At 38.0% G+C, this 27,222-nt stretch overlaps 1 protein-coding gene across 6 annotated transcripts in view; it reads right to left on the reverse strand.

Moving 5' to 3' along the window:
• Window positions 1–27,222, reverse strand: part of LOC101742048 (LIM domain only protein 7) — a 210,030-nt gene that overhangs the window by 157,181 nt on the left and 25,627 nt on the right. For all 6 annotated transcript variants that reach the window (XM_004923229.5, XM_062669317.1, XM_062669314.1 and 3 more), the window contains exon 2: window positions 10,543–10,578. The gene's annotated coding sequence lies outside the window, so the exon portion shown is untranslated. The remainder of the gene's footprint in view (window positions 1–10,542; window positions 10,579–27,222) is intronic.

The following is a 27,222-nucleotide window of genomic DNA, read 5'->3' on the forward strand; positions in this document are numbered from 1 at the left end:
ATAAATAGAACTAATAGCTGATAGTGGGTAGCGGCATTTACGTTGTTGATGTCCATGGGCTCCAGTAAACACCAGGTAGCCTAGGTGAGACGGTCTATCCATCTCCGAAAAAAAATCAGCTCCTCAAATCAGAAGCAACAAAACTGACAAATAGATTATGTTAATAAAACTATCAAACCATTACATTTGGGGCATGCAACAATTAAACCAATAAAGGAACGAGATTAAACTGGCGATAAATCTTCATTATTCAGGACTAAGAGTGGCCCAGATTTTCGATTGTTCATAGACTTAATTAAACACTACTGCTAGTAATAGTGATGATGTGAAGTTTCGGCCTAAATACCCAGGTTCTTTTTTATTTCGGACCAAATCCAATTAGTCCAAGTCTCTCATGCTATGGAAGTCCTAGCTAGAGTGTTTACTAACTTTCCGTGAATTTTTTTTCTAATTCCCAAAGTATAATGGTAAGAAGTAAAGTGTACTATGTCGTTCACATGTAGCAGTCTATTTTCACGATGATGTATAAATATGTCAACTAAAATAAAATATAATTTTGGCTTGATTTGACTGAATTGGTAAAACGTCTTGCTTAAGCAATCATGCGTCACGATTTGAAGGTTATAATGCCATTGTGTCTTCGAACACATGCCTCAATGTAAGCGGTGGCTTTTATTTTCAATACTTATACCCCTGTGTGCTTAGTTCGAGTTTGTTAACTTTCTCGATAGCGTAAAAGTGAACTCAAATTTGTATGACATTGGAACTTTCGCCTACATTTGGCGCTAGGGGCGTTGTTCCAATCCCATTCAAAATTGAGTTAACTTTGACGCTATCGAGAACGTTAAAAAATTCGAACTAAGCACACGAAACCCAGATGGGCTGCGACCTCATCTACCCGTAGTCACTAAAGCGCATCTCGATGATGAATACCACCGGGACATTAGATTCTGTTCGATGTAATTATTGCACTCAAAGTCGACACTGAGTAACGGTAGCTAAAGTCAGCCCGCTTCATAAAGAAGGCTTAGTGTGCTTTGCGGTCATTATTTAAGACGTAATAAATATGATAGGGGACAATGAATTGGCTACGGTCGTGAATGTGAATACAGAATTTCCTGTACAAATGAATAGGGTACAGGAAAGGACTGTTAATGTGCTGAAAGCTTTAGTTGATTTACGATTCTATTTACATGACAAAATGGAAAATGGATAGTGCTATTTAGAATATAAATGAATACATATGACAGTCTCAATTAAAATAAGTTTTTAATAGCCTGTCTGGGAATAGAATGGTTATCCTGATAATGCAAATTTTAAACAACCTCTGACCTCAAGGTAGAAAGATAACATTTGAGGTATTTGGACTAGCAACCATCTCGGAAGTTCAGTTTTTTTTTTCAATGACCGAAATGCGATTAGGTATGCCAAAGCACAATATATGGAAGACCAGGAACTACCAAAAGAGATAACTGCATACGGATTTAAAAGACACCATACATGGTGTTCATTTGACCGTAAGTAGTTCAAACGCTTCGTACATACGAGTATAACGGGGAATAACAATTTCATTTATGCACACATGTGTAATGTTTTAGAATGACGGACGCAGCAAGGTCAGGTGGTATGTCATGCTGTGGAGTCTGGTATAAGATCAAAGATGTTAGCGATTTTTGAAGACAGGACTCGAACTTTGGTGATTTTCAAAAACATTTTAAATTGCAATGTGGAGATGGGAACACAGAAATAGGGACACAGGTATAGACGAACATAAATGGATCAAAAATAGCGCTTTGGAAACTCAGTGTCAGATATAATTTAATTAGAAATGGAGAAAAGAAAACGAATAATATTCATAATATGATTGCAGTATAGTAGGGAATAAATGTTTGGACGACAAATGATATGCCAAAAAAACGAATATGGCCCAAATTCTTTCATCGTCAATAGTTCGTAAAACATTTCTCGTTTTTTCATTCAATTCTATCCTATAATTTAATTATATGGTGGGGATGGTTTATTCTGTATGTCCCGCTATCACTGGCGACTTACGCCAAACATTGCGAGAAGCTAAACCGTAATAAACAGTGGACATTATGGATTGCAAATATGGTTAGACAATTTGTCATAAGAAGCTTTGACGACTTGGTATAATGAACTTGGGGTATATTTTACTGTGAATGTACAGACGAGTTAACTGGCGTTGGCGGTAACTAAGATCAAAAGTCCGATACTATTGAATCGTATAATGAAAATAGTGATGAGATGTGAATGCTTTGATTCGAAACTTTCAAGTATTTTTTTTTTAAATTGTTTTGTACTCAATCCTGTCGATACCACTGGCAGTGTTTGCAAGCGCACTCGATTTTGTATCACTGCTGGCATTGTTTATACGAAAATCAAGTTATACACTACCAGTGTGAATGGTAGCAGAATCGTTATCTCAATGCAATCAAATCTTCGAGGTCATGTTCTAAAGTGGGAAAAAAGTTGAAAAAAATACAATCCAATAATAATTGATTGCTAATCAGGATTGAAGAGTTCGAATCACAGGAACTAAATATTTATAAAATCCATCCGCGTTCACAAGCATCAACTCAGTTGAGTGCAGCTAACAAAGTCATTGGCAATGGCTAACAACATAATGTACTTCAGAGTAAGTTTTACGATTGAATCGATTTTACGTCGCTTTTAAATTTTATGCTTCCATATGTTATCAATCACTTCATTCAATTACGTCCTACCTTGTGAATTTCCATGTCCAGGAACTCAATTTATTATGACAATTCATTTTTGTGTCAGGAACGGTTTTTTGCAGCGTCCAAACCATTTATCAATGTTCCAACATGTTTTACGAACGCTCTGTCATCTGTCTTGATTACAAGACGAACGAAAATTGAATATTTCCATTTAATAATGTTAAATGTAGAATGCAAAAAAATAATTCTTGGACATGGAAGGAAACAACAAATAATTGTAATTAATACGTTTTTATTAGCTTCAGACGTATGCATGTTTGTAACGGAATCTTTGAACATGATTTTGACCCCCTTCAAAACGTCGGATTAACTCGAAATTTGTTATACTTATTAAATAAATAATAGTTTAGGAAATCTAACAAAATACAATCCAACTAAAAAATAGAAAATAAATTTGCGTGGGTGCTTTTCAGGATATTATCAAAATAAACCCTTCTACTCATATCTGTTCATAAAATATTTATAACTACTGATACCATGCTTTACCCCACGCTTTTTTTACAATAAAATCATTTTTTCTTGCACTATTTTTAATTCTAATTTATTTATATTAATGAACCTGTGCGTTGATATTAATACCAATGGATGATTCTAGATATTTCATTTCGTTGCGATTTCCCATCACTAAATAGCTGCGATTTCTTTGAAACGATTCCCGTAAGGTCTTGTCATATATAAGCAGAATATTTTGCCTGAACTGCTTCTACTATTCGAAGTTGCAACCTGATCTAGCTAAATATCTCGCTCTTCAGTACAATGAAAATTAGTCCATACTGCATTAGCGGACATAGGTCTTTCCCAATACACGCCACGGAATTCGGTCATCGAGTTTCCTCTTAGATTCCTCTTTACGTATTCTGATGACAGACATAACAGCTGTATCTTAAATCAATTATACACTAGACAAACCTACAAGCTATATGAAATTAAAATTAATTCGTGAACTTAAAACTGTAGAAAGTTACGTTACGGGACATTTTTCCTTAAACATAATTTGATGCTTAAAATTTGTCACAAACTTGGCTTTTCTCTATGGAAAAGCTGTTTGTGTGATAAGAAATGAACTAATTGAAGTAGATATAAAGGGTATAGGAAGGTAAGGTAAAAGGATCAGGCAACGGGTTTGATTTATCATCGCAATTCTAATGGTTTGAATCTCTATCATATTAAAACAACGCTATAACTGTTTTTGGCAATTGACGTATCATGGTATCTTCACTACTTATCGTTTGAACTTGAACTTATGATCAGTAGTTTAATGAATATAACAAAGGGATGAGATTCAGATATCTGTCAATTATTTTATGTTCAAAGATACTTTCCGCCACAGTATTTTCAAAACTAACAAAATGTACTCAAACAGCAAACCCAACTAACAATTAATTTCATATTTTTTTAGCATCTTTCAAGATGTTAGATAAGGTCAAGATATTAGAGCGAAGTTATAAAATCCATAAAAAAAATATAGTATATAAATGCATACCAAACGAATAAAAACCCTGTTAATGAGTAGTCTATGTCTTATTAGTAAAATTGAATTCATCGTAGAAAGACCATACCCGACTGAAATGACCCAACGGAATCTTTAGTGGTGATTTCAATAGTACCTTCAATAGTACTTATATATTTTTTTTATTATATTAGGTGCTTACATTTCCACCTTACGCATCCAACTAGTGTGAAATAGCTACCGGAAGCGCTCATAGAAATAGGCACGTTAATACCAATACCGCAATTACCGCAATATTTCGCGTCATTATTCTTGAATACATTCTCAAGTAACCGCCCCTTGTTAAAATTTGACTAACAACGCTAACGGCTCTCCGATACTGGGTCAGTGGCCACCATAGCTCACTCGCGTTCAAAATTATCATGTGGTCTAACTAACACCACTAATTATGGTACATAACAGAGCACCGTTATGCTTAAGGCAACTACAAGTTCATTGTCATATTTATGCCGTTTTCATTAACGATGCTTCACTTAATTTACTCCTGGCGGTTATAAGCGTGCTCAGTGAGCAAATTGACGTCAGTTCAAGAGTAGTTACGCAATATTTGTTAACTATTATAAAGGTAATATTATATAATATCATATCGACGCTTGAAAGGCAAACGTGACTAAGAGACAATAACTGCGTTGTAGATAAATAATTAAAGGTAATTTAGTTAATATTAATTAATTAATTGATTGCCATAAAAATAAAGGTAATTTAGTAGCTAAACGTGTTTGAACACCAAAAATTTAGTCGAATAGGTTAGTAAATAATTTAATCAAGTCAATCAATTTTGTTATATTTTTATCGGGCGAGTAGCGTGTAGTTTAGCCAATAAATTACTCGGTACTCGACTAGAATACTCGCCTAGTGCGAACAAGGCTTTAGTCGCGTTTGCCTTTCAAGCGTCGATATGTTATCCTACGTATGTGCCTATCGATAAAAGCCTATTTGATTTGAGCGACGTTTCGCTTAATTTTTTTTTGTTTGTTTTATTGCTTAGATGGTTGGACGAGCTCACAGCCCACCTGGTGTTAAGTGGTTACTGGAGCCCATGGACATCTACAACGTAAATGCGCCACCCACCTTGAGATATAAATTCTTAGATCTCAGTATAGTTACAACGGCTGCCCCACCCTTCAAACCGAAACGCATTACTGCTTCACGGCAGAAATAGGCAGGGCGGTGGTACCTACCCGCGCGGACTCACAAGAGGTCCTACCACCAGTAATGTTATACACGATATTTATCTTTGTAATTAAAGCTCCGTTTTATTTGGTATTAAAAGTAGCGCGTCGGGGATGCTTGCAGACGTTGGTGTTGACGGCTTTGCCGCAATACTTGGGCAACGAGTAGCATCCCTGATGCGATGGGTGCGTGGCGGCTCCAACGGTTACCTGCGACTCATTGCGAACAGAATGGAGATAGATTGTCCGTTCTTCTTAGCATGGAATCGCCTACATGTGGCGGGGTAAATATATTATTATGTAGGATAAATATATTATTATGCTTACATATTTCCAAATCGTATTTTTATATATGGGCAAAAATATGGTCTGAAATAAATTATGATTATTAAGTATCAACAATTCGATGGTTTTATAATAATCGAAGTTCATTTAAGTTTAACCCATTCAAATAGCCAAATAAATTTTTTTTAGTCATGATTTTTTTTCTAAATTTGAAACTTTAAATGGCTCTCTCGTAAAGTTGCAAAAATGTCGCTTAAACCAAATAGCCTTCACCCCTCGATGCCTATACGTTCATGTATTAGAATACTTTTAGCTGGAGAATGGTCAATCTTATTGCCCATCTGGCATGGAGTGGTAATACATCGATAACAGCTTTAAACCAGGTGAAAAAAAAAAATTTTTTTTATTGCCTTTGTTGGCAGATGAGCATACGGCGCCCACCTGATGCTGAGTGGTTACCGTCGCCCATTGACTTCAGCAATGCCAGGGGCAGAGCCAAGCCGCTGCCTACCGCTTAATACTTCTCCACAAGCCTCGTTTGAAGAAGGACATGTCATAGCGCTTTCCGTACCTTTACCGTAAATTCCATTTAAGGTTAACCTTTTGCCAACGACGACTAATAAAAAAGCTCAATTAGTTATTTAAACGTTTGTCGGCATTTATTTGGTGTCTAACGGCCGCTGCCTTTACTGGAAATTACAAAGAAACTTAGAAAATCGCTTCGTGGAATCACGACTTGTTGATGTGTTACAAGAAAAAAGTCGTCTTAACGCATCAACCTTGAAGAGTTCTGCGGAAGAATATTTAGACGATGTATGACATGATGTATGTATCGATATTATTAATGGTCGCTCGACAAATCACAATTACTTATAAGCGACCTCAAATTTTCATTGCATTCCCACTCATCTAATACTACACAGTCTCCGTATTTGGCGAGGATCTTGCTATGATTTTTTTATTGCTTAGGTGAGTGAACGAGCTCACAGCCCACCTGGTGTTAAGTGATTACTGAAGCCCATAGACATCTACAACGTAAATGCCGCCGCTCAACTTGAGATATAAGTTCTAAGGTCTCAGTATAGTTACAACGGCTGCCCCACCCTTCAAACCGAAACGCATTACCGCTTCACGGCAGAAATAGGCAGGGTGGTGGTATCTATTCCGTGGTATGCGGACTCACAAGATGTTTTACCACGAGTAAGCATGATAATGTTTGATCTCAGATGCCTTTAACGCGTGCTACCTAGGACCAGTTCGGAAAGAAGACGGTTCTTGGCACGTCCGGAAAAATAAGGATGTGGAGAAGCTTTTTGGTGAGCCAAATATTCTGGGGGAGATGAAGGCACGGAGGCTCGGATGGCTCGGACATGTAGTACGTATGGAGCAGGATCGGGCTGTGAAACGGGTGTACACGGGTGTACCGGAGGGACGCCGCCCCGTAGGGAGGCCCAAGTACCGCTGGTCTGACGCTGTGGAAGGAAATGTACGGGAGCTCCAAATGTCGGACTGGCAAGGTGTTGCGCAGCGCCGGGATGAATGGCAAAGTTTATTGTCGGAGGCCAAGACCCACTTCGGGGTCATAGCGCCAGCTCAGTAGTAGCAGTAGTACCTTGGCAGGACAATATTAAGAAGAAAATTATGATTGTGGCCTAGTTGTGCTCTACTGTTACTCCCTGTTTTATCTCTTTATACCATAATAAGATAGAGTTGTGCTGATTCGTCATAGAATTTCCATTTACCTACGCGTTTAGAATTAATTACAATATATTGCGGTCGAGTTATTTGGCGTGTCTCATTTGTCTAGAGCTTGCATTTATACCGGTCGAGGCCGTATCTTTAAATCAGCGGTCGGGGAACTTTTTTAATTATTACTCCAAAATATTTTTGTGTAAGTTGATATTACCCCATGGCGAAGAACAAAAAAAAAAACGAAAGCGCTTCTTTTTAGCATCTTTCATATTATAGCCCCCATGATAATTTTGAAAAGAAAACAATAACTAAAATTTTTATTTAAACATTATTCATTCAATTTATCAATGTAATACCTAGTAATACATAACGGTAATAATAGTGCTATATGTAATATACAGGTCAGGAAATAAAACTATATACTTTATACTATTTACTATATACAAAAAATATACTTTTCACTCACAAAAGTTTCATTTTTACTCCCCAAAATTTCATTTTACCCCATTTGGGGTAATTTCGGCCAAATCCGCACCACACTAGAGATCCCATTCCACGACGCCCTTTGCGGCCAATGATCGGAGGCGCTGGCGGGACATTACAAGGAATAAAATCATGTCGAATTATAATGGTCACGACCCTCAGCAGTGACGAAACGACGCGAGGAGGGAGGGGTAATTTACCCCGGTTCCCCGACCGCTGCTTTAAATGATTCAAGTTCTGCTGGGATACACGTTGCGTGCCATCGAGGCTGATGTATTAGAAGTCATCACTTTTAGAATCTATCTTCATTTTCGAAAAGCTTTCCAGGCATATGTCAAGTGGCCACTATTGCGTTTAAGCGCTTTGTTCGTGTGCCACGGTGTGCAACCAAAAATGCGTTTTAGGTCGTGTCGTTACGTCACATAATTATGCAACATCAGTTAGTAGTGTTAGTACAGATCCTGATGGAAGGAGCAGATCCGCGCTATAAAGGTCGACGGACAACGGCCGATGCGGACCGTTAGTACCGGGTATGTGGGACACGCGCCCGCTACAGTATGCCACTCGTGGGTCTATGACATAAGCTGATAGCGATTGGGTGGGTACCACATCACCCTGCCTATTTCTGCCGTGAAGCCGTAATGCGTTTCGGTTTGAAGAGTGGGGCAGCCGTTGTATTGTAAAATCGAGATTTAATATGAAATAACGCCCCAATAAAACGGTGGGAATCTATTATGGGAACCACAGAAAGTACTTTCCTGGTGGTAGGATGTCTTGTGAGTCCGCACGGGTAGGTACCACCATCCTATCTATTTCTGCCGTGAAGCAGTAATGCATTTCGATTTGAGGGGTGGGGTAGAAAAAATTTACGAAATTTATTATGCTTGCTTCCGTATAAAGGACGTGGTCTATAAGATACGTGTAGGCCATTTTGGAGTCACACTTGCTATGGCTCAGCAAGATTTTCCGATGTATTGAAAAAAAATTTTTTTTTCACTAGGCTTGATATTAATTAGACAATTTTATGACGAACCTTGGGAGAGGCCCTTCACCGTGATCCATCGTAGTTGATTTTTTCGTGACTACGCGATATTGATAGAAGATATTGTTATGCCGGTAAGAGCAACGCCATCTTTCGTCGAATAGCAGAAACGAATATCAAAAGAACCGGTGATATCTAGAGCGCTCGAGAAGTACAACGCCATCTATTCTCAAGTGGCGGAAACGCATATCGAACATACTCGACTTGTTAGGAATGTTCTCAATAATTCTAGGTATGTCGTATCGACTATAAAAGCGTTGCAGGGATGTCACGAAGGCAGTTAGTAATCGGAACTACTCGAAGCGAAACAGCAAACGGATCACCTGAAGCGAAGCGGAAGAAGTGAATTAACAATTTTAAAGTGTTCTGTGAGTGTTCTAAGTGTTAATACATTGTCAAGTTGTACTTCGGCAGACTTTTTATTTATCCCGAACCCCAGCGCGTAACAATATTGTCTATACTTCTATACTATAATAATATTATAAAGAGGAAAGATTTGTTTGTTTGTTTGTTTCGAATAGGCTCCGAAACTACTGGACCGATTTGAAAAATTCTTTTTCCATTAGAAGCCGACATTGTCCCTGATGAACATAGGCTACTTTTTTTTTTTTTTTTGGTTTCATGTGTGTTTTAATGTTTCCGAAGCGAAGCGAGGGCGGGTCGCTAGTTTTAAATAAAACAGTGCCAGTTTCTTAGACTGAAACATCAAATAACAGCGTTTGAATAATGAAACTAAGAAATGTGGCTTCAGAAGATGAATATGAATATTCTCGAACATTGTGAGAATTTGTATGGAGTTGGAACGTTTGCCTACGTTTGCCGCTAGGGGCGCTGTTCCAACTCCATACAAATTTGAGTTAACTTTTACGCTATCGAGAACGTTAACAAGCTCTCACTAAGTACACTGAACAAGCAGCCGAACGTGGCAAAAGCAACTAAAATTTCGACATCTTTTTAATAAACACAAGACACGTTAGCTACAAACTAAAATTGTTGCTTTCGTGACTGATCTAAGCAAGCGATCCACTTGTATCACATAAATCGAGATATCACAAGCACTAGATAAAACTGTTAACGTTATCTCTACAGCCCGTGACTCGAAGTCGCATGGAATCTAGAATATGTTATGTACGTGACATCTCAACGATTGTGACGGAATGTTTTATAACAACTCAGTAAAATATGCGTGACGACGTATTCTAGAAATATACTGTTAAATAAACTATCACTGTATATTAGGTATGCTTTTTTTGACCTGAAAATGAATACTGAAAAAGAAACCCAAAGTGATCGGTAGGGCTTTTCGAATACGTCTATGGAGACATTTTGACCGTCTTTTTAATTTTTTTAATGCTTAAATGGGTAGACGAGCTCACAGCCCACCTGGTGTTATGTGGTTACTGGAGCCCATAGACGTCTATGACATAAATGCGCCACCCACCTTGAGATATAAGTTCTAAGGACTAAAACGAAACGCATTACTGATTCACTGCAGAAATAGGCAGGGTGTGGTACCTACCCGTGCGGACTCACAAGAGGTCCTACCACCATCTAAGCAATAAAAAGTAGTAAATAAAAAACTACACCCAGTTTACTTACCATGTATGTAATCTTTTAACCAGTGGACGATGACATCTGCAAAAAGAAAAATTATTGTATAAGAAATTTATTGTTAACACATAACTTTCAGTGCACCGGTACACAAGATAGTACAACAATAAAGTCTAATTATTACATTTCAACACATTTAAAAATTATTTAAAATCTTCCGTTAACGTTAGAAACAAGATTTTTTTTTGTTCCATTATGTTATTCGGTTTGATTCATTTTAAAATTTCCTACGAAAGGATCATACGCTGATGTAGTTTGACAGTTATTTAATTCCAATTTTAAATATCGAAATTCCTTTAAATTTTTAAACATCGAATTCTTTACAGAAAAAATTCCAAATCCAATATTCAAAATATAACTATACTTGAGACCTTAGAACTTGTATCTCGCGGTGGGTGGCGCATTTACGTTGTAGATGTCTATGGGCTCCAGTAACCACTTAACACCAGGTGGGCTGTGAGCCCATCTAAGAAATCCATCAATCCATCTAAGTCATCTAATCTAAGTCAATCCATCTAAGAAATAAAAAAAAAAATATATCCAAAGCTTCTTCTTCTTCAGAAAAAAAATCCAAATCCAATATTCAAATATCCAAAGCTTACGCTTCATCTAATTTGGATATTCTTGATGTGGCCCCCTTGCGTTTCGTATCTATTTTTAGAGCAAAAAAAAAACAGTATCTCACTCGATCGAGGTTATACGTTCGTGTCAAAAACAATAATTGAAAAGTGCGACTTTGGATTGTTAAGGCGGACAAGGCCGGCGTTAACCTGACTTTCGGTGTTATGACGACTATTGAATCTGTACCGATGATTCGATGCGCTATATTCGAGTAGTGTGGATTATAAAAGCGGTTTCTTTGTCTGGCTCCGGCCGAGGTTCTGTGACAGTGATTTTCCATTGCCTGTGCAGTTTTGGAGATCTTTTGACAAAGTGCTCGAAATGAGGGTCATAATCTTGAGCGGCTGGTGGTTAGGGTCAGTTAAAGGACAAACGTTCCAGAGGACGCATTCCCACGAGATGGTCGAACCAAATTCGATCTTGTTTGGACAACGAGGCCAAGGATCGCAGCAGATGGTACAACTGTACAAGAGATATTGATGTAGCGGAGGAGTCACGATCCTCAATAATGAGGAGAACGACGCAAGGAAGGTTTAGTTTTAAATAGCTTGTCTTTTTTCTGTTCTTTTTTCGAACAAGGTTTGAAAATCGTATAGCCGTTTGAGGCATCCATTGCTTTAAATAAGTACTTTAAATAACTCAATAAGTCTGGAGATAGTTCGATGGAACGCGGTTTTAAGTTCTTAGCAGTATGCTTAACTATGTCCCCTCACTTAATATCGGCGGCCACTGAGGCCATTAAAGAAATATATAACGCTTGAGTTGAAGTTTTTTCAGTCAAACTAATCATCAAAGTATATTTGTCGCTGGACAAGTCTGATCTAACACGCGCCACTAGTCCACATCTTTGGCCCCATACTTCACGGGACTTATTAAGTGTCTGTCGACAAAACAAATTCATTATTGTTCTGATTGCTTTTAATGCTGAAACTCAATGCGGGCATGATGACAATTTAGATCGTACAATTGGTCCTTGGTAATTAAACCAATTCGTTTTATGCTATTTTTTGTCGTGGTACATTAATGATTGTTATTACGGGTTGATTTTAATGGTCTTAATTCAAAGCGTTTAATGGTGATGTAATCGTGATTTAAAAACGTTTGCGATTTAGAAACAAAATTGTGCGTTTTAAAGTGACTTCATATATTATTACTAGCGGCCCGCTTCGGCTCCGACCGGGTCTTTAACAAAAATTTCAACGATATTTGACGTTAAAATAAAAGAACACTTATTGCAACATAACTATAATAGTTAGACATATGCTGTCGCGACACTTTTTGTAAATAATAATGTGTTCTACAAAGTCGTAGTACATTATTTTATTCTATCATCAATAGTTTTCGCAGGGCACACGATGTAAAGAATATTTTAGGTAATTTTTTTACACCTTGGATTACAATATTGGAGTTTTAGTAAGGATGCCTAATTTTTTTCAAAAAAGTTTATAGCCTATGTCACTCGGGAATAGTGTAGCTTCCAAACAGTGAAAGAATTTTTCCAATCGGTTCAGTAGTTTCGAAGCCTATTCAGTACAAACAAACAAACAAATCTTTCTGCTTTATACTATTAGTATAGATGTATGTTTCAAATGGAACCATTCAAATATTTTCGCTCTAATTATTGTCACATCGCTTGACACGAGTACACCGGGTGCCTTATGCTTTAAGCCACGCGGACTCCAAAGGTCTGTTGTTTTTAATAAAAACAGACCGTGCGAGTCTGGAACCTTCCGCGGGTAAGTTATCGTTGCGTCCAAACCGCAACGAAAAAACAATTTAAGACAATAGATTACTACCAAACTATATATGGATACTACCAAAACTGTTACCGAGAATTTTAATAAGGGCCGCCTCTAGTTCGCTTTTATTTTCACTACATAGTATAAAACAAAGTCGCTTTCTCTGTCCCTATATCCCTATGTATGCTTAAATCTTTAAAACTACGCAACGGATTTTGATGCTGTTTTTTTTTAGCAGATAGAGCGATTGAAGAGGAAGCTTTATATGTATAATAGCATCCATTAAATAGTGGAGAAATCAATAATAAATTATAGTTCCCGAAGCGAAGCGAGGGCGGGTCGTTAGTAATACTATAAAGCTGCGATGAATTTCGTACCTGGCTAATTAGCTTGGTGGGGAGCGTTCTTGGCTGTTCTAATGCTAGCATAGATGCGTCCATTTCCCAATAAAGGATTTATTTGCATAGCCTACCGGACGTATTTGGACGGCAAGTCGAAAGTTTGAAAGGTATCATATTATGCACTATTTCTTTAAGTCATGTCCTTCTTCAAAGGACTTGTGGGGAGTATTAAACGGTAGGCAGCGGCTTGGCTCTGCTCCTGGCATTGCTGACGCACATGAAAGACGGTAACCACTTACCATCAGATAGACCGTATGCTTGTCTGCCTATACGGCAATAAAAAGTAAAAAAAGTGATTGTAAATTTGAACACTCACAGAGAGAGACATACATATAAAAAAATATTTATAAATGAATTTGAATTATATTGAAATCTTATATACTTTGTTTGCAAACCTAAAATGGCTGGTCACTGTTTCGTCGGAATGTATATGCACTAAGTTATGCGATGGTAAGTCCGGGTGAGCTAAGATGCGTTCCAAATGTCGCCAATTACGCGGCGTCAGACTGCGGCAAAAACGCGCTCGTCGCGACTATCTGAGCCAGTAGTGCGTGCTGACGTGTGACGCGGGTCAGGCTAATCATCGAACGTGTCTAGAGATGTTTTTACACATGCGCGACAAAGTTGAGGTAATTAATTGAACTAGAGGTCCCGCAGTAGTCGAAATTCGACTATAATTAATTGGAATTGTAAGTTTGTACACTATTATGATTGTATTTTATACTTGTATAATCACAAATTTGGCCAAGACTACACTATAAAAAATATTAACAAAGACAAACAATATTTAATCTATTCTCAATTTGACAACAGACGTCAAGAACAAAAGTTTGACAATAAATAGTATGCATGCGTGTGTGCGTCAAATACATGGTATGTAGTGTGTGTAACGTTTTCTTTATTGATTTAATGTATCTATTATGCATTATTAAAAAAGAATATTAGCATTGTGCACTTCTTCTCTATATTCTCTATAAATGTGAAAAATTTCATACTCCTCCGTCCGCGCAGTTTTCGTAAAAAGGGATACAAAGTTTTTGCTTCACGTATTAATATATAGATTTCATGGAAAATGTTTTCGCCTATTTGTCAATCGCGATGCGACGGCAATCATCCGTGATTAAAGAGGACTGCAGTTTTAAAATCTTTAATAATATAATTCTAGATTAATCGATATTGAATTGTGAGTCATGGTTATTTAGTTAGGCTTCAGCAAGCTGTGAAAGTGTGCTAAAATTCGATAGTGAAAACCTCTAGGTTTTTGATCAAGCCCATTTTAATTTGATTCGTTTTTTACTGGCCACAGAGTACGTATTGCGTACTTAAGGCGACTACCATAAAGTAACAGATGGCGGTTTCTCTTAGAATGACTGAGATAATTTGAACGACATCGTATCGTGAAATGGTTTTTGAACTCGAATGCGTAGTAAGCATATAATTATTTTAAAATATGCCCTGTTCGAAAATCACAGCAAGGCATAAAGAATATCACCGCGAAAGGATTATTTTAGGCTTGACCGCTACGGGTGTACAAAAAACAATGACGTCATCTAGCTATTTAGCTGTGCGTTAGCAATAGCCCAAAAACGGACACGTAGCTAACTGTAGAGTAGCTAAAATAGCTATAAAAACCCGCACGAGCTACACTAGGTCAATTTCCGTATCGAATCACAAGACACGAGACTTTTCGAGGCACGGCACACGAAATTGTACTACAAGAGCGTGGTATAGTGTGTGAGATATGCGCGTGGATTAGCGATTTAAAGTAATTAATGTAATTTAAAGTTTAGAAGCGTATTGAATTTAATTTATTTATCGAAAAATTAATTTGTGTCTTTTTAACGTATTGCTCTGATGGATTTCCCAAATGCCGTGTGTTTTGCCTATTTATGCCGCGCAGAATAAGCATTTTAGTTAGAGTGGGTCAAGATGGTATTCACGTGATTTCCATATTGTCTATACCTATTATATAATAATACGCGCGGGCTGTGAGTTGGTGTGCCGAGCTATTATAATTTAAAATTTAACCATAAGTTATTTTTAAAGAAATCAGAATGCGGTGTGCCTACCGGATATTACTAAACTACCAAATACTATCAGAGGTCATTTTTCGACACAATAACAAATCAGACAACTTCACTACAGAGCTATCTCTTAGCATTTTTGGCATTAATAATTTTCAACGGTTGGCGGCGCTATGGCTCTGCTCCCGCCATTGCTGACGTCCGTGAGCGACAGTAGCCACTCACCATTGGGTAGGCTGTATGCTTGTCTACCTACAAGGACAATGAAAAAAAATTCGGCATCGTAAATGTTTTCAAATCACTTCGCGTTTAAAATCGGAGTTCTTTTATGACTTGTACCACACACCGATCGCCACTTAAATTTGTAGAAAATCTAAACTCTATTAATTCTAACAGCGTATGATTGATGCAATAAGTTACGAGTTTTTCGTTGTTACTTATAACTTTTTGTCACGTTAATGTTTATTGAATGCGTTTTGTGTCGTTATGTTGCTAAATACGCTATTAAACAGTTAATAAACGCTGTTAAATGCTATAACATTTAATAAATTATAAAAGAACTTTTTTTCGTGTTTCTGTGCGTTTGGTTCGTACGTTGGTCTTGTCTATCTTCCTGTACGGGGTGGAGACTTGGTGTCTGAACACGTCATCTCGGATCCTCCCGATCCACTAACGTTGCTTCTAGGTACTTCAAGCACCGGTCACCGTTCTCGTCGAACCCGTCGCTTGCGACGAAGGGCTCGACGAGTAAATTAACTTTCAGACACAGCCCACTGAGTTTCTCGCCAGATCTTCTCAGTGGGTCGCGTTTCCGATCCGGTGGTAGATTCTGCGAAGCACGGCCCTTGCTAGGGTTCGTGTTAGCAACGTCATCAGGTTTGAGCCCCGTGAGCTCACCTACTAGTTAGGGTTACGCTGGAATAGCCTCCCAAGGCTACCCCAGCTTAGGTAGGAAAAAAAAAGGTGTCTCAGGAAAAAGGAACGCAAAAAGATCGATGCCTTTGAAATGTATTGCTGGAGAAAGCTGCTACGCATTCCGTGGACAGGGACACAGTTTTACTTTAATCCAGAAATAACAGAATTATTTTGCTAAACAACGACTAACTACAACTTACGACAATTTGCTAAACTAGGCTTGTGGAGAGTACTTAGCGGTAGGTAGCGAGTGGCTTGGCTCTGCCCCTGGCATTGCTGATGTCCATGGGCGACGGTAGCCTCAACTCATCATCATCAAATCATCAAATTATAATTTGCGTAATTACTGATGGTAGGACCTCTTGTGAGTCCGCACGGGTAGATATCACCATCTTGCTTATTTCTGCCGTGAAGCAGTAATGCGTTTCGGTTTGAAGGGTGGGGCAGCTGTCGTAACTAGACCTTAGAACTCAAACCAGGTGGGCTGTGAGCACTTCCACCCATCAAAGCAAAAAAAAAGAGCCCGGGTAGCTGTTAGCAAATCCTACCCTTCCTGGCTGAGCCTTTGCTCGCCCAACACCTTAGAAAAACTGGAAAGGCCACCAGTAATCTCTCAAACATAAAAAATATGTTTATACTTAATATTAGTATGTTGTTCCTAGTAGAAGTCGTTCTTGAACCATGGATGCTCGTGCCTGATACGTGACACGTTTAGACTCCATTGTTGAACAATTGTACAGCATCCATCACGAGATTTTATCTCGTTTCGTTGAAAGTCACGAAGCAGCGTAGTCGATTAATTAGGAAAATGTTTTCACCGCAATGACAGCTGTCATTCGTGACTCGCGGACGCCAGCGTACTCCGGTAAGTAAGCTAATGTGTTTGGCATTTTTTTTTGTATCGCAGCTTTCATTGTTTTGTGTTTGTTTATTGAAGATATCATTCGTGAAAAAAAAAGCCACGGAATGGAACTATGTACTTTTAAATGTTGCCTATAGTTGATAAAATTAGATTAATCGTCTGTATGTACCGGACCTTTAGAATTAAAGTGGCTTAATCCAAAATTCTTGTTTTTGAGTAAACGCCAAAAATGTAATGAAGAATTGTAATTATTTTTAGTTTCGATTTTAATACTTTAAGCCTTGAAGTATGCGCTTGATTTAAAAGAGACGGAAAGTGTACTCTGTCCTTTTCCAGACAAAAAATTAAATTTAATTCTTAATTAAAAAAAAAAAAACACTATAAACTTATAGAATACATGTTTATAAGACGTACGAAATACAAAACTGATTTTCTTAAAATTTTCAGTTATGGCACTTCAATTCTGCCAACATCAGCAGATCGTCAAGTCAGACAACTCCGCTCTCACTACTCACACTAATCCCTAAAGCCTTGTTCGCACTAGGCGAGTATTTTAGTCGAGTACCGAGTAATTTAGTGGCTAAACTACTCGCTGCTCGTCCGAAAAAATAGAACAAAATGGATTGACTTTTTTTTTTTTATTACTTAGATGAGTGGACGAGCTCACAGCCCACCTGTTGTTAAGCGGTTACTGGAGCCCATAGACATCCACAACGCAAATGCGCCACCCACCTTGAGATATAAGTTCTAAGGTCTCAGTATAGTTACAACGGCTGCCCCACCCTTCAAACCGAAACGCATCACTGCTTCATGGCAGAAATAGGCGGGAGCGGTGGTAACCACCCGCGCGGACTCACAAGAGGTCCTACCACCAGTAATTACGCAAATTATAATTTTGCGGGTTTCATTTTTTATTACACGATGTTATTCCTTCACCGTGGAAGTCAATCGTGAACAAATTATGACTTGACTAAATTATTTACTAACCTACTCAACTAAATTTTTGGTGCTCAGACACATTTAGCTACTAAATTACTCGGTACTCGACTAAAATACTCGCCTAGTCCGAACAAGGCTTAAGCGCGGCTACCTCGTAGCAAGTTCTGCTCGAAATTTAAAAAAAATAAAGAAACAAAAAAAAAACAATTCTAATATCCAGTGTGTTAATAAGAAGGCGCAGTGTACGGAGGACAGTAGGCGCAGTGTATCGTCAGAATTGTGGGTAAAAAATTTTGTTTCTCTCATATTTTACATTATTTCAATTTTTTTTTTTTTTTTATTGCTTAGATGTGTGGACGAGCTCACAGCCCACCTGGTGTTAAGTGGTTACTGGAGCCCATAGACATCTACAACGTAAATGCGCCACACACCTTGAGATATAGTTCTAAGGTCTCAGTATAGTCACAACGGCTGCCCCACCCTTCAAACCGAAACGCATTACTGCTTCACGGCAGAAATAGGCGGGGCGGTGGTACCTACCCGTGCGGACTCACAAGAGGTCCTACCACCAGTAAAATTGATTGAAACCATTTTTGATATATATATCTCTTTTTTTTTTTGTTAGAGAGATTACTCGTGCCCCGGACGCCTTTCCAGTTTTACCAGGGCAGGTGAGCGAGCAAGGACTAGTCAGAAAATATATGTCTTGTTACGCAAGCATCTATATAGATTTACTTGGTCTAAGGCGGTTGGGATCTAAGAAGCCTCATCGTCCATTTTTAGTATCAGTTTTCACATCTCACTTCACGAGTTAACACACAAATACTGACAATCAATACAAACCCACATTTGGTAAAGTGTTGGACGTCGTGTAGGTTTTTGAACTTCTCAGTTAATCACACCTTGCAGCGAACAGGAATAAAAAGTTTTAAAGTTTTATTTCAGACTAGGTATGGGCTTCTTGTGATGCCATTGTTGCCAGTGTCGAGTTTATGTACGTAATAGAAATGATTACTTTGATTTATGAGAAATAGAGCAGAGTGAAGGTTAGGGAAAGAGGTAGACGAAGAGGTTTTTATATTGCTTAGATGGGTGGACGAGCTCACAGCCCACCTGGTGTTAAGTGGTTACTGGAGCCCATAGACATCTACAACGTAAATGCGCCACCCACCTTGAGATATAAGTTCTAGGGTCTCAGGTATAGTTACAACGGCTGCCCCACCCTTCAAACCGAAACGCATTACTGCTTCACGACAGAAATAGGTAGATAGACGATATATATAAGAGAGGAGTGAGCGAAGAAATTGTATATGATAAAGAAGTATGGAAGGAGAAAACATATTGCGCTGACCCCAGATGACTGGGATGGGCAGGAGAATGATGATGAGAGCTGAATGAAGTTGATGTATTTGAAATTGGAATTATTGGGATGAAATTGAATGACGTGGAATGAAACAAGATCAGATGAAATTAAATTAAATAACGTCCCAATAAAAGGGTTGAAATCTATTATGGGAACTAGAGAAGGTACTTTACTGGTCTCTCAGGTCCAGCACCGTGAACTCGCCAACTAGTTAGGTGAAGTCGGAATAGCCCGGTGATTAGGTAGAAAAATAAATAATTGTTAACTTACTGGTGGTAGGACCTCTTAAGAGTCCGCACAGGTAGGTACCACCGTCCTGCCTATTTCTACGGTGAGGCGCTAATGCATTTCGGTTTAAAGGGTGAGGCAGGTCTTATACTGTTAAAACTCAGAGATAATTAGAACTCATGTCTCAAGGTGGGTGGCAGCTTTAGATATCTATGCGCTTCGCTTACAACTTAGCACCAGATGGGCCATAAGCTCGTCCACCCATCTAAGCAATAAACAAAAAGCCACGTCCAATGACTTCGTTTCATTTCCCTACACTAGAGCACTTTCACAGGATTAACATTCATTAGCAAAGCATATTTGTTTTTCTCGGAAACATTCGACCATGGGAGCTCTCGGCCGGCCGGTACATAATTATACCAAACATCACGTGACATATTAAGGCTCTCTCGCTTTCAACGGAGCATTTCTCGTCGCACTTTCACCGACTGATCAATCAGTCTGGAGCGAGACATGTCACCGATAGCGCCTAGAATTGGAACGTTGTGCATAAAATGGCGTTCGCGCTTGTCCTCGTCATCCCAGGGACAAATAATTGGATCTACATGTCGTCTTCTCGCATTAAAACTGTATAATCTCAAAACTTACTAATTTTACAGGAGAGTGTTTTAACGGTTTAACCATCCGGCTATGGAATGAGTTCCCCTCCACGGTGTTTCCCGAGCGCTATGACATGTCCTTCTTCAAACGAGGCTTGTGGAGATTAAGCGGTAGGCAGCGGCTTAACTCTGTCCCTGGCATTGCTGAAGTCCATGGGCGACGGTAACCACTCACTATCAGGTAGGCCGTATGCTCGTCTGCCTACAAGGGAAATAAAAACAAAAATTGTGATATTTTTAATATTAATCATGTTTGCAACATTAATTTTTTATTTTTTACTAGTTACATCATTATTTTACTAGTTTTTTAATGTAAGATAAAATTATGTATTAATTTTGTTAATAAATGTAGTAGTCAAAAAATTGGTAAACTAATAAATATAAACTTAAAACTAAGCTACGCTCTTTTGACAGTATTTATGAGAAAAATACTGTTGATACAAAATGTTTCCACATATTAACTCAATTTTCGAATATTATTGGAAATTGTAAACTTTTAATTCGAAAAGGCGATGTGTGGTGTTTGGAGCTGTTAGCTGATTGGACATGTTAAAATAAGATTTTTATATTTGCGCTTTTATTGGTGACAGGCTGCATCAATCAATTTCTTTATTGGTTTAGGCATTACGAAAATTAATCGCAATCATAATGAAAGTCCTTTCGATCTCCGACATGCGGTCGCGGTCCCAGTAAATAGATAAGGGGACAGTGATACCGTGCAAGTTATTATTTATACGTGTAAGTTAAAAAATATGCAGGTTTAGAAAAATCGGTACCTGCCTTCAATATTTGAACGCAGTTACATTGGCACCACAAAAACCCTACACACCCGAAGATGGAGGCTTCAAAATCTATTCTCACTCATTCGCGTGACATAAATTAATTTGGAAACTTAAGATAAAATAGTTCGCCGGTTCATTAAACAGTTACAAATAAATTTAAGCCGAGATAGGCGTCGCAGAGCGACCACACTGTCCTTATCTAGCATTTCATTAAAATATTAACAAAGGCAAACAATATTTAATCTATTCTCAATTTGACAACAGACGCCAAGAACAAAAGTTTGACAATAAATAGTATGCATGCGTGTGTGCGTCAAATACATGGTATGTAGTGTGTGTAATGTTTTCTTTATTGATTTAATGTATCTTTAGTGCATTATTTTAAAAAAACATTAGCTTTGTGCATACAAAGTTTTGGCTTCACGTATTAATATATAGATTTCAGAAATTTACATTCGAAAATATATTTTTTTAATTCATATCGAAAAGTATACGCAGATATTCATACCGTTAACACAATGTATCCGGAGACTATACTAATGTTTTCTTTACGACAGGAAAAGATAATTTAGTAACAGTACCGACACACTCGTATGTGACATTATGGTAATCAGCTCGAATGGATCGTGGGACCCTACTGATGAGTGGCATCTGTTGACACGTCATGTTGATAGTCGTGGTCGGCAAAAAACGTTGAAACAACTTGACGCGTGGTAAAGTCGTCGTGGCCTAAGCGATAAGAAGTCCGGTGCATTCGTGTTGAGCGCGATGCACCGGTGTTCGAATCCCAGGCGGGTACCAATTTTTCTAATGAAATACGTACTCAACAAATGTTTACGATTGACTTCCACGGTGAAGGTATACATCGTGTAATAAAAATGAAACCTGCAAAATTATAATTTGCCTAACCACTTAACACCAGGTGGGCCGTGAGCTCATCCACAAATCTAAGCAAAAAAAAAAAAAAAACGCGGTTTTTTTTGTGGTTAATACGCTTTTTACACTGCCTCTTTGCTGGCAGCCTAAGAGGCTATTCTACGCCCGGACGGGTAGGTGAGCTCACGGGCTCAACCTGAGAGAGTTTCCTAACACTAGCCCTAGCGAGAGCAGTGCTTCATAGAGTCTACCACCGGATCGGAATCGCGACTCACTGCGAAGATCCGGCGAGAAACTCTGTGGGCTGAGATTTCTTTAATACTATTAAACAAATCTATTTCTTTAATACTATGAAACTAATGAATGCGTCCGACGGACGGGGGGATATCAAAGGAAAAACCAAATTGTTATTTTTATTTAATTCCGAGCATTTTCATATTTATCTACCTTTTAAACCTTCTCTGGATTTCCACAAATTATTGAAGACCAAAATTTGCCAAATCGGTCCAGCCGTTCTCGAGTTTAGCGATTAATTCGATAATAATAGCGATAAACAGCAATTCATTTTTATATATAGAGATAGAAGATAGATTTCTTTAATACCATTAATACTATTAAGGAAATCTAATAAATTATAGGCAACTATTTTATTTTATTTTTTTATTGCTTAGATGGGTGGACGAGCTCACAGCCCATCTGCTGTTAAGTAGTTACTGGAGCCCATAGACATCCACAACGTAAATGCGCCATCCACCTTGAGATATAAGTTCTAAGGTCTCAAGTATAGTTACAACGGCTGCCCTACCCTTCGAACCGAAACGCATTACTGCTTCACGGCAGAAATAGGCAGGGTGGTGGTACCTACCCGTGCGGACTCACAAGAGGTCCTACCACCAGTAAACTAGTTCATAGGTAGGTGACAAAGGGTCTAAGTTTCAATTATGTTACGTATGTTTGTAATAACGTTGGGTAACTTCAAAAGATATGTCAGAGAACCGGAGAAAGCGAGTAATTTGATGAAACACGTTTTTCTTCAATACGTATTTTTATTAGTTTTATAACTGTTCACGTCGAATTTATTACGTCTGATCTCTTTGCGAATTATTTGGCGATCGAAAATTAATGTCCGCTCATTAAAGCTGACTTGTTTTAATTAATCGTATTTTGGCCAACGAGTCCGTATAGCATCAACCTAAATTAGTTGTTACAAATTAAATATAATCAAATATAATTCGCCGGTTACAAAAAAATAAACATAAATTTCTTCACGACACAGAACAATCAGGAATTGTGTTAATTAAAAAAGTGGTTATGTGACTTTATTCAGTTTATTAATCTAGCAACATTTAAAACATTTAAATAATTAAGTATATGTGTTAAAAATGTTAATACCATTCTGAGCAATGCAAAGAAATTTAAAAGACGATATTTATATTGTTTTTTTTTTATTGTTTAGATGGTTGAACGAGCTGACGGCCCAACTGGTGTTAAGTGTTTACGGGAGCCCATAGACATGTACAATGTAAATACCGCCACCAATCTTGAGATATGTGTTCTAATGTCTCAGTTTTTACAGTACAACGGCTGCCCCACCCTTCGAACCAAAAAGCACTAATACTTCAGGGTAGAGATAAGCAGAGTAGAAGTACCTACCCGTGCGGTGTCACAAGACGTTCTATCTTCAGTAATGTTAATTGTAGTTTGTCAAATAAATTGCACGTTCAACGCTGCCTTCCAGTTATTTTCTTGTGTCTTATTGATATCAGTGTATTTAGTGAGAGTTTTTAACGTTCTCGTTAGCGTAAAAGTTAACTCTAATTTGTATGGAGTTGGAAAGTTTGCGTACATTTGCCGCTAGGGGCGCTTTTCCAATTGCATACAAATTTGAGTTAACTTTTACGCTATCGAGAACGTTAAAAAACTCGCCTACGCACACAGAAGCACGCTTACTAGAGAAGATCTCACTCAAGAATTCTTAAAATATACGAAATTATTTTAACAAGTTACTGATGCTGACTGCGGGGTTGCGTGAAGAGGGTGCGCCTTGAAAAACATGAATGGACTGTGTCAGGTCAGGGTTTCGAGTATTTAAAATGTTATTCGGAGAGATATATAACTGATCTTTACTTAGATGTTACTGTTACGCAATACTGATACCATAATGAAGTCGTAACTCTTAACATGTCGCCATGCCGAAATCTCAAAATCATTTTACAAAAAAAAAACAATTCATATTCTTTAAAGTCCAGAACATTCTATCCGTCAAAGCAGAAAGAACAGGCGTAGCTTTATTTCAGAACCACAGTACCTCAGGACTACAAAAATGATTATAAATTTAAGACAAGTCATAAAAAAACAACATGCATTCTTCCAAGTATGACCTATGGATGCCAAACATGGGGATTGACAAATAAGAACATAAAATCTTTAGAAATTTGTCAACACCGAATGGAAAGAAGTATGTTAAACATGGAATTAAAAGATAAAATACGGTTAACAAAAATAAGAAAACATACAAAGATCATAGATATAAAATACCGAATACAACAACTGAAACGGAAATGGGCTGGACATTTAATTCGAGATAAAACAGAAACATGGGCCAAAGGAGTGACAGAATGGTGTCCTAGATTTAAAAGCGAAATAGAGGAAGACAGCAACGTAGATGGGAAGATGACATCAAAAAAGTGGCAGGAACGACTTGGATGGGAAAAACGCAGGATAGAATATTATGGAAAACCCTTGGGGAGGCCTATGCTGTACAGCAAGACGATCAAGAAACCGGTGTCGAATAATAAAACTAGATAATAAGTGTATTAAAAATGTAACTTAAATTAGATTGTTAATAAAGGCTTATATTATATTATATTATTAAATAAAAAAACACCCATATCTACTATCATGTGTCAAAAAACAAATCAATATTATAATGATGAAATAAAACTGTATTCCCCCTTTCTTTACGTAACAAGTTTTGCTGAAAATAAATTCTTGGATAGCATAACACAGTGTAATAGCGAGAAAAGAAAAATCTTTGAAAGTCTTTTTTACTGGTGGTAGGACCTCTTGTGAGTCCGCGCGGGTGGGTACCACCACCCTATTTCTGCAGTGAAGCAGTAATGCGTTTCGGTTTGAAGGGTGGGGTAGCCGTTCTAACTATACCGAGACCTTAGAACTTATATCTCAAGGTGGGTGGCGCATTTACGTTGTATATGTCTATGGGCTCCAGTAACTACTTAACAACAGGTGGGCTGACAGCTTGTACACCCATCTAAGCAATAAAAAAAAGTCTTAATTCTATGAAATTCTCTTATAATTAACATTAGTATCTATATATTAATACGTGAAGCAAAAACTTTGTATCCCTTTTTACGAAAATTGCGCGGACGGAGGACTATGAAATTTTCCACACTTATAGAGAATATAGAGAAGAAGTGCACAATGCTAATATTTTTTTTAAATAATGCATAAAAGATACATTAAATCAATAAAGAAAACATTACACACACTACATACCATGTATTTGACGCACACACGCATGCATACTATTTATTGTCAAACTTTTGTTCTTGGCGTCTGTTGTCAAATTGAGAATAGATTAAATATTGTTTGTCGTTTGTTAATATTTTTATAGTGTAGTCTTGGCGAAATTTTTGATTATAGAAGTATAAAATACATTCATAATAGTATACACACTTACAATTCCAATTAATTATAGTCGAATTTCGACTACTGCGGGACCTCTAGTCGGTAATAATAAGAAAAGGGTTAAAATAGAAACGGCGTCACACGAACCGTATGAAACGTTTCAATTACTTGTTATTAGGCCAGCATCGGCGTGGTTCGTACAAACGGCCATTGTTCGAAACGGTAAATCACAATGCAGTGCAAGAAATGAATTTGAATGGCAAAGGAATGTGTTACACAACACAGTTAAATTCTGTTGCACGGTTTTTTGGCGAATTACGGAAGGTATGTGGCTGTGTTCAATAGAGTTCAAAGTAGGCTATTCGCTATGTTTGAACCTTGATGGATCGATGAAAAGACTCATTCCATTTACTATAATTACTTAAATTTGGTTTTTTTTCCTGCCTAAGCTGATAGCCTTGAGAGGCTATTTCAGCGTAACCTGAACTAGTAGGGTAGCTCACGGGGCTCAAGCCTGACGACGTTGCTAACACGAACCCTAGCAAGAGCCGTGCTTCGCAGAATCTACCACCGGATCGGAAACGCGACCCACTGAGAAGATCCGGCGAGAAACTCACTGGGCTGTGTCTGAGGGTTAATTTACTCGTCGAGCCCTTCGTCGCAAGCGACGGGCGCGACCAGAACGATGAGCGGATTAAATTTGGGTATTTTAACATTTTCCGTGTAATTTAAGTATGGAACGTATGATATTAGTAATTGGAGGTAAAAGAAAAATTTGGGGCACTACAAATTTTACACTCAACACTCTTCTCTGACTGACACCAATTTAATAGATGATTGAAAAATAGTGAGATTTTAAAGTTGGGCCTTTACATATACAGGAATTAAAGGAACATAAACCATGTACCTATTATATAAACCTTGTACAACTGCCAATTCTGGAAATACCGAATAACCTAAAACCGAAAATCCGAAAAACGTTCTACTGAAAGCCAGAATCCAATGGATATTTCCCGGCAACAAATCTCGAAACATCGAACGTTTGTAAAATAAACTAAACGCAACTAAAGATAGATATGACTTGGATGTGTTTTGGAAATGTACGAGATACGAACGATGTACGAGACCTGATGAATCGAAAAACGATTTCAAACCCATTTATTAGGTTTTTTAGCAATGAATCATTGCCAATGTAACAATCTTGTTCTCCTTCGGAGGCACTCGGGCAGCTGTCGGCAAATCCCACCCCTCCCCCACCTGTCCTGGTGAAGCTGGAAAGGCCTCCGGGCCACCAGTAATCCTTCAATGATAAAAAAAACAATCTGGTGGATGTTTAAAGTTATTGTAGCGTGGAGATTAGTGTTTTTCGTTGTTATCAACGTTTACGCCAAATTATAGAACATCATCATTGTTGCGTTGTGGTAATTGAGCATAGACTGTTTTTTTTTTCGTGAAATTTCCTCCGGGCCACCTGTAATCCTTCAATGATAAAAAAAACAATCTGGTGGATCTTTAAAGTTATTGTAGAGTGGAGATTGGTGTCTTTCGTTATAGAACATCATCGTTGTTGCGTTGTGGTAATTGAGCATGGACTGATTTTTTCGTGCAATT

This window comes from Bombyx mori, chromosome 7 (assembly GCF_030269925.1).
Source record: "Bombyx mori chromosome 7, ASM3026992v2".
In the NCBI taxonomy this organism is placed as follows: domain Eukaryota; kingdom Metazoa; phylum Arthropoda; class Insecta; order Lepidoptera; family Bombycidae; genus Bombyx; species Bombyx mori.